This window comes from Eurytemora carolleeae, unplaced genomic scaffold, assembly GCF_000591075.1.
Source record: "Eurytemora carolleeae unplaced genomic scaffold, Eaff_2.0 scaffold1225, whole genome shotgun sequence".
Lineage (NCBI taxonomy): Eukaryota > Metazoa > Arthropoda > Copepoda > Calanoida > Temoridae > Eurytemora > Eurytemora carolleeae.
In genome coordinates, this window is record NW_019397122.1 from 73,850 (window position 1) to 82,142 (window position 8,293).

The window sequence follows — 8,293 nt, forward strand, 5'->3', positions numbered from 1 at the left end:
AGGGGGGCCGGGGGGATCCAAAAATCGTCTAGGACGAAACCGTATAAGGGTTTTTGGTTCTACTTTAATTAGTAATTAATTCAAGATAATCACTATTAATATTTCTTAAATTATATCACTTAACAATCTGTTTTATCGTGTGACGTGACTTGAATACATGCTATAATTAACTGAAAACGATACTGTACACTGTGCGTACAAAATACAATGTATTTTCTTGAACTCTCCTCCCAGAGTCGGAATCTTAGATTTTAGAATGCGCTTTAGAAGGGACAATAAATCATAAAAAATATGGAAAGCGGCCGAATAATCATTTGTTTTCCACAAAGTTGAGTAAAAAAAACGGTTTAATATTATATTTGGCGAATTTTCATGGTAAGAATTGGCGCATTTGGATTTTTATGAAAACAAGACTCAGCATTAAGCTTCCATCCAAATCATCCAAACCAAGGGATTTGCCTTTTTCTGTTGTGCGCAATGCCCCATATAAAATTCCAAAACAGAGAGAGGGGGATTGAATTTTGCAGATCCAGAAAAATAATTAAATTAGTATTTATTTAGGGTCTGCAAGGTTGGTTAAGACACTTTAGACACCGAGTGCTGTGGCTAGGACAGGCTAGGGGGCCGAGCACTGCGGCCACGGGTTAGGTTAAGTCATGACACTTTCTGGGCCGAGCACTGCGGTTAGGAAAGGCTAGGGGGCCGAGCACTGCGGCCACATGTCTTACATTTAAGACCCCACCATGGCGGCCAGATATTATTTTTCTGGATCTATAAAATTCAATCTCTATGTTTTGGAATTTTACGGGGCACTGCGCACAACAGAAATCGCAAATGCCTAAAACCAATAGGTTTTAAGGAATTACAGCTCGAGACAAAGTTTTTAAATCGCGGGCTCTGATCAAAGATGATTCGGACTTAATACTATAATTTACAGTTACGTAATTCTGTTTAGCACTGCATGATTTTATTCTTACAAGATTTTTTAAATTTCAGGAATATTAATAATTACTTTCTTAAAGTCGTGGAATTTAAAAATATTCACACGTACTCAATTTCAATTTTAATGGATCCATTTGAGTTCACACAGTGCGCATGCTTACACTTCAAGTTTTTTACACAAAATTGAAGAGATACCTTCTTTGTTCTTCAACATAGGTATCAGGGTAAATTGTTGTGCTATCTTATATAAATGGAAGGTCACTTGAACTTACTTAAAAGTTTAGAAAAGGTTTTGCTAAAATTAATATTTTTTTCTAAAATGGACAAACACACTGACAAGGGCGCTTATAAATCGAAAAATGTTTTAAGCATATTACATTTTTGAAAATGGATTTAGATTTTAGAAACATTTGTAAANTTTAAAAACATAATAAAGAACATAACTCCAAATTCAACCTTCAAGTAATTAAAGTCTCATCCTTTGTGGATAATCCTGTATATAATTACCTAAAATGTCAAGACAATCATAAAGTGTATTATACAAAATAAAAAATTGATTAAACTTTTTAATTCTTGGTTCTCAACTTTTTACACGTAATCTTGCCAGAATTTAAAATTGAATCGGAAAAGGATTTTTATAAGTATTTTTACTTACATTAAAGGTGTTTGGTATTTCCCAAGGGCATTTTTTCTGGCGACTTCCAAAATGACAATTTCCCGAGTGGCAACTTCCCAAATCCCAAATGTGCAATTTTCCAAGCGGCAACGTCCCAAAGGAAGGTCAGGCCCTCTGAGGGGCCGCACTGTCGCAGGCTGCAATGGGGGGCCGAGCGCAGCGGCTAGGATGGTTTATGGGGCCGAGCACTGCGGCTATAAAAGGCTGAGGGCCGAGCGCTACGGCTAGGACAGACTTGGGAAGTTCCCGCTTGGAAAATTGCACATTTGGAAAATTGCCACTTGGGAAAATACGCTTGGGAAGTTGCCACTTGGTAAAAATCCTTTGGGAAAGTACCTAACATCAAATAAAAGTGCTTCGTGCATCATTCACAATGGTATCCATAAAAACTTCTCTATCTATAAAGCAATAAAGAAAACATTGTCGTCGTTCTATCCATTTCCATATTTTATTTCTGCTGCTTAAATCTGCAAAAGCCACTTAAAATTATGTAGACAGTTTGTTTAAGTCTATTCTTTTTACCATTTTTTAAGATTGATAAAAATTATTCTTGAGTTATAGATCACTCGTGACTGATAACTGATGTTTGTTAAAGTATCAAATTTCAAGCATTCCATGATTCCATGACTATTTAATTGCACACTCTAAATCCATTTTAAAAACACAACAATACAAATGTAGTTTTGATCCAAAATCAAATTTCGAAATCCCAACTAATAAGTTTTTCAGTATTTAATTTAATTTTTCCTTTCCTTCTTAGTGAAGGGAGATATCTTTTACAAAGGAATTAAGTCTTTGTCGCGGCCCACAAACTCTGATATTCAAATGTCGTAAACCTTAGATATTTCAAACTAAACATTTTTAGACCAAATTATCTAAGTTTGAAACATCAAAGGTTTACACCATCAGGTTGCAAAGATATAGAGATTAGAAAAATTGTCCTTGTGGTAAAGAATCAGTTCTTTTTTCTTATTTCTTAAGTTTACCGACATTTAAAATTTTTTATCGAATCTGAATAATTTTAGTGACATTTTATTAAAAGCATGCAGTCTCATTTTTGACAAAATTAGTTCACAGAAGAATTTATAAAATATTTATTCTTAATAAATAAAAGTCTGTGTTTCTTACGTAATAATCTGAATAATATTTTGGTTTCATCTTACTCTTCACACAACAAAATTTCATTTCATTTCATATTTTTATTCAACTACAAAGCACGAGATAATACAAATAAAAAAATCACAATTTACTATGTAGTTTGGACCCGCCTAACCAGAGTAGGTTGTTTTAATTGGTTGGCCCACTATAAACGAATGAGAATTGCAGATAAAAACAATGTACATTGTACATTTTAAACATAAGAATGATAATAAATCAGGTAAAAGGTAAGGNCAAAATATGATGTTTTATCAAACATATGGGTGTCACAAAATATGATGTTTTATCAAACATATGGGTGTCACAAAATATGATGTTTTATCAAACATATGGGTGTCGCAAAATATGATGTTTTATCAAACATATGGGTGTCACAAAATATGATGTTTTATCAAACATGTGGGTGTCACAAAATATGATGTTTTATCAAACATGTGGGTGTCGCAAAATATGATGTTTCAGCAACATGTAGGTGTCACAAAATATGATGTTTTATCAAACATGTGGGTGTCACAAATTCACAATGTAGTTTATACTAATAGAAATTTCAACGTAATTTTAACTTAATTTTAACTGATCCTCCTTTTGTTAACTGAAAAGTGACTTATTAATGCAGCAGAGACAAAAAACTAAATGGACATAGTTTGTTATTGATCTGCTTTTCTTTATTGTTGTGTTTTGAAATTTTAGATTGCAGGGTCTTCTTTTAAAATAGTTTCAAGATTGATTTTACTATGTAATAATGTACTCTTCGGTAACTGACGGATTTAAATGTGTTCTGATCTGTCTGCTATGTGCTTGAACAAAATGATTAGAAATACAGCGAAACCCAATAAAAAAGCACATCTTTCTTTAATGAACTTTTCTTTGGACTTCATGATATACAGAATGATATTTTTGAAACTATTTTTTTGAATTTAAATAATTATGAAATTTTGAAAAACAAGAATTTTTTTCTTTCAACTTTCCAAAACTAAGTTTATTTACTTATTTATAACATTTTATTTTTTATGACTCAAATTCGAACAAAACAAAATGTTGAAATTTTGTTCAAAACATCCATTATCTCGGTTTTTTTACTCACCCTGTAGATAAAATAAAATCATTCTAAAATAACGAACAGTAAATAGTAAAAAATCACAAAAATAAACAAGAAAGCTTGGAAAGAAATTTAAAAAGTTGTGAGCCAGAATAAAAGTTACACACAAAGGATGAAGCTTGAGACGACTGGATGTTTAATCCTTTTTCTTATTTTCATGGTTCCCTGCGGAAGGCCTGAACCAGTTCTTATTTTCATGGTTCCCTGCTGAAGGCCTGAACCAGTTCTTATTTTCATGGTTCCCTGCTGAAGGCCTGAACCAGTTCTTATTTTCATGGTTCCCTGCTGAAGGCCTGAACCAGCTTCTTTCTGTTCTAAATCATTTCGTAAACCATTAAAATACTAAATTAAAACCAGAAAACCAAAATCTAGCTTCAAATTATCATGTTCTATGAGTTTTGGGTCGTCATTACAGTCTCATCCTTAGTGGGTAACCCTGTATCTAAAAGTAGACATTTTACAAAGACGACATTTTATACATAAATATACTTTCTGGTGGATTTCATCAGTTTTCCCTTTACCTATAGTAGACCAGATTAGACGACTGTTAATGATCGGAGTCCATTAATATTTTGGAACAAGTTTACGAAATACATTTAGTATAGGTAACTTAAACTAGTAGAAACTGGAATCAATTGTTCAATTATGAGTTTCCAGTTATTTCCTGTTATTAAGTAGTTTTCAACCATATAGGCGTAAGTAAATGTTGAAGGGGAGAGGGGGGTTAATGCTCAAGAGGCGAAAGTNATTTTTAATTTGTAATAATTTGGGTCATTTTCTGTAGGACTGCTGAGGATATGAAATATATCGAAATTAATTTCCAAACCCGAGTTTTTCTACCTGTGAGAGTGAAACCTTTTTTTGCCAGTTTGGACAATTTACATTTAGTTATTTTATTTAAGTTAAAAGTTAAAATTTCATAGATGTAATTATTGCAAAATTTCGCAAAATTACTTTGTAGAAATTACGCAAAATTACGGCGTAATTTCACGAAATTGAAGTTTCGCTAGTTATGCTTAATTAATACAAAATTTTGCAAAATTACCTCGCAGAAATTACGCGAAATTACGCCAAAATTACGCGTAATTATAGCTTCGCTTATTACGCGTAATCATTACGAAATTTCGCGAAATTACTTGGAAGAACTTACGCAAAATTACGCCATAATTTCCCGTAATGGATATTTCCCCAATTATGCGTAATCATGCGAAATTACACAAAATGAAAATTATTACGCGTAAACTGCACGTAATTACGCGTAAGAGAATGTCTATTAGGTTTGAAACCCTAAGAATTTTTAGTTTGAAATTATATACATATATAACATGCCTAAGAATTTTCTTTTCATCAATAATATTATTTTTTTTCATATATTATCAGATAAGATTAATAAAGGGTTATACATCGCAAAAAATCGTAAAAATGAGAAGTATAAATGGTTTATACTTTAAGAATCAAAAAAAGGAGATGTTTTGGATGACTTGGATTCCCCTAAGTTTACCCTATAGTGGGAACAAAAAGACTAGGGAAGGGGGGGTATGAAAAGCTTAGAGGGCCCCTAATTCTAGGTCCCTACATATTCTAAATATCTTGAAATAGCCCCTAATTTCAAATCCTAAATATCCTGAATTAGCCCCTAAGTTCAGGTCCCTAAATATCTTGAATTAGCCCCTTATTCAAGGTCTCTAAATATCATGAATTAGCCCTGAATTCCAGGTCCCTAAATATCTAGAATTAGTCCCTAAGTTCAGGTGCCTAAATATCTTGAATTAGCCCCTTATTCAAGGTCTCTAAATATCATGAATTAGCCCTGAATTCCAGGTCCCTTAATATATTGAATTAGCCCTGAATTCCAGGTCCCTAAATAACCTGAATTAACCCCTAAGTCCAGGATCCTAAATATCCTGAATTAGCCCCTTATTCAAGGTCCCTAAATATATTGAATTAGCCCTGAATTCCAGGTCCCTAAATATCCTGAATTAGCCCCTAATTCCAGGTCCCTTATTATCCTGAAGTAGTCCCCTAATTCCAGGATCCTAAATATCCTGAATTAGCCCTTGATTGGTCCCTAAACATCCTGAAGTAGTCCCCTTATTGTAATCTGAAGTAGAATTATGATTAAAATTGACTAAATATAAATCAAGATTTAAATATTCTCAAAACAAACNTTGTTGAGCTTTTTTGCTGAATTGGGAAAATTAATGACTTTAGTGGAAAATAAATAAATTTTGGGTAAATAGAATTTAAAAACGATGAGAAAGAAATTTCTTTTCATATCCATATTTTCTTTTCCAGATCTTAAAAATATTTGTGCGATATACACACTCCTAAAGCCATGTGAAATCAAATGGTAGCATTGATAATTAATTGTTTTCAATTTCAACCCAGATCAAATACATACAATATATAAAATATGTAAATGTCTGCATATGTATATATAACTAGCTGCATAAAGGGCCCGGCGTTGCCCGTGAAAAAAGATTTAAATTTTTTTTTAAATAAAACTTTTTAAAAAGAATTCGAATTTTTTAAAGTCTTTAACACCACCCGGCCACCCATGAGTGTCCACAAAAAAAATTAAGCCCAATCGGTCCAGCCGGTTTGGCCGGCTATACGCAAAACATATTTTTATTGTTTTATTATATAGATATATACCTAACGCTACTTTTAAATAGGGCCTGATGTTCATTAATTAATTAAAACAGTAAAAAAAGAGCAAAAAGAAATCTTTCAGACAAACTAAAACTACAGTAGAAGACATTTATATGCAACATTTAATGAATTGTTGCAAAGCAAAATAGTTTAACTATAAAAAGTAACAAAGTGACGTAATCAAAGTTTTTCATTCGGTTTAGTCAGGGACTGGGAGAAATTCCTCTCTATATATTCTATTCTCTATGGTTGGAGTTCAGTGTCTGCCCATAACTTTATACAGAGAAACCCAGAGAAGTCTAAATAAAAAGTTTAGATGATTTGATGAACCTTAAAAAGTTATTTTTTAACCATGGCATCAAATTTGTCATATTAATCTCATACCTCGTTAATATAATGTTAAAGCTGTTTATTTTTCTTTGAAATATAGATATGAAAACAATAATATAAAATATTAATTGATCAATTACAGGGCAGAGTCTACTTTTGAGCATCGGACGACAAAAATTAGAAAAACGACCCTTTTTAATTTTAAAAATTATATAATGTAGCTCAAATTAAAAAAAAACAGTTGTAACAATAAAAAGAAGAGACACCTTAATATCCAGAACTCCGAACTTATGTGAATCCGAGGATCAGGCAGGGGTAATGTTAATTGAGGGATCAAGCATTGATCCTCAAATTTAAAAGTGCCCACATCGAATATCGAGATCAGTTGCGTTCAAGAGTAATAATACCCACACTAAAGTTCCGATCTCAGGAAAGTTTCGACTGATGTTAAGAGGGGGGGGGGAGTACCTGTAGACCCCCCCTGTCCCCCACTCTAAACACATTGAATTTAAAACTGTAATATCGTCTTTTGAAAAGGAATCTGTTGAATGATGATAGTGATTAGCGGTTTAATTGTTTAGATTTTATTCCTAAACCGGTTTAAGAACAAGTTTGTGCCAGTACGTCATAAAACAAAATGCTTATCAAAAGTACTAATGGTAGATTTTAAAATGAATTATTATTATAATGGTTTTATTATTCTCTAAGAATATTTGTGACATTCCAGTAAAACTATAGAATTTGTTTGATTAATGTCTAAATTATCTTAATTTTAATAATGGTTTTATTCAAAAGGAAATGAATGCTTGCCACAAACTCCAATTTTCTAATCCCTATATCTTTGCAACCTGATGGTGCAATTCTTTAATAATTGAAACTTAGATTATTTGATCTAACATAATTCCCAATTTAAAATATCAAAGGGCTATGACATTGGTTTGCATAGATATAGGGATTAGAGAATCAGAGTTTGTGGCAAAAATTCAATTCCTTTTACATTTTTTTGATACAAACTACTTTCCTTTGTTACTGCTCATAAAGAAATGTGTCAATTGTTGCTATAAAATATTTTAACAGAAATACTGTTTTCAGAAGCACTATAATAAATATTAATTACTTTAAAAGTATATATACCCTAATGATAATATTTGGATGTACATAATAAACGTTTTTTTGGAAAAAATTGTATAAATTGGTGTTATGTATGTTTGTTATGTATGTTATGTATGTTTGTTTTCTTAAAAAGCAAAACTCAAATTAAAATTAAAATTATTTATTCCTAGTTAAATAATTAATTTAAATGATTTTGTGTCCAAGTTTGATTTTCTGCCCATGTGAATCAAAGTAAGCTTTCTAAATCCAAGCTTTCACCTACCACTGTATATATTCGTTCATATGGTGACTTCCCTCCCCTCCCCCCCCTCTTGGGCCGTTCA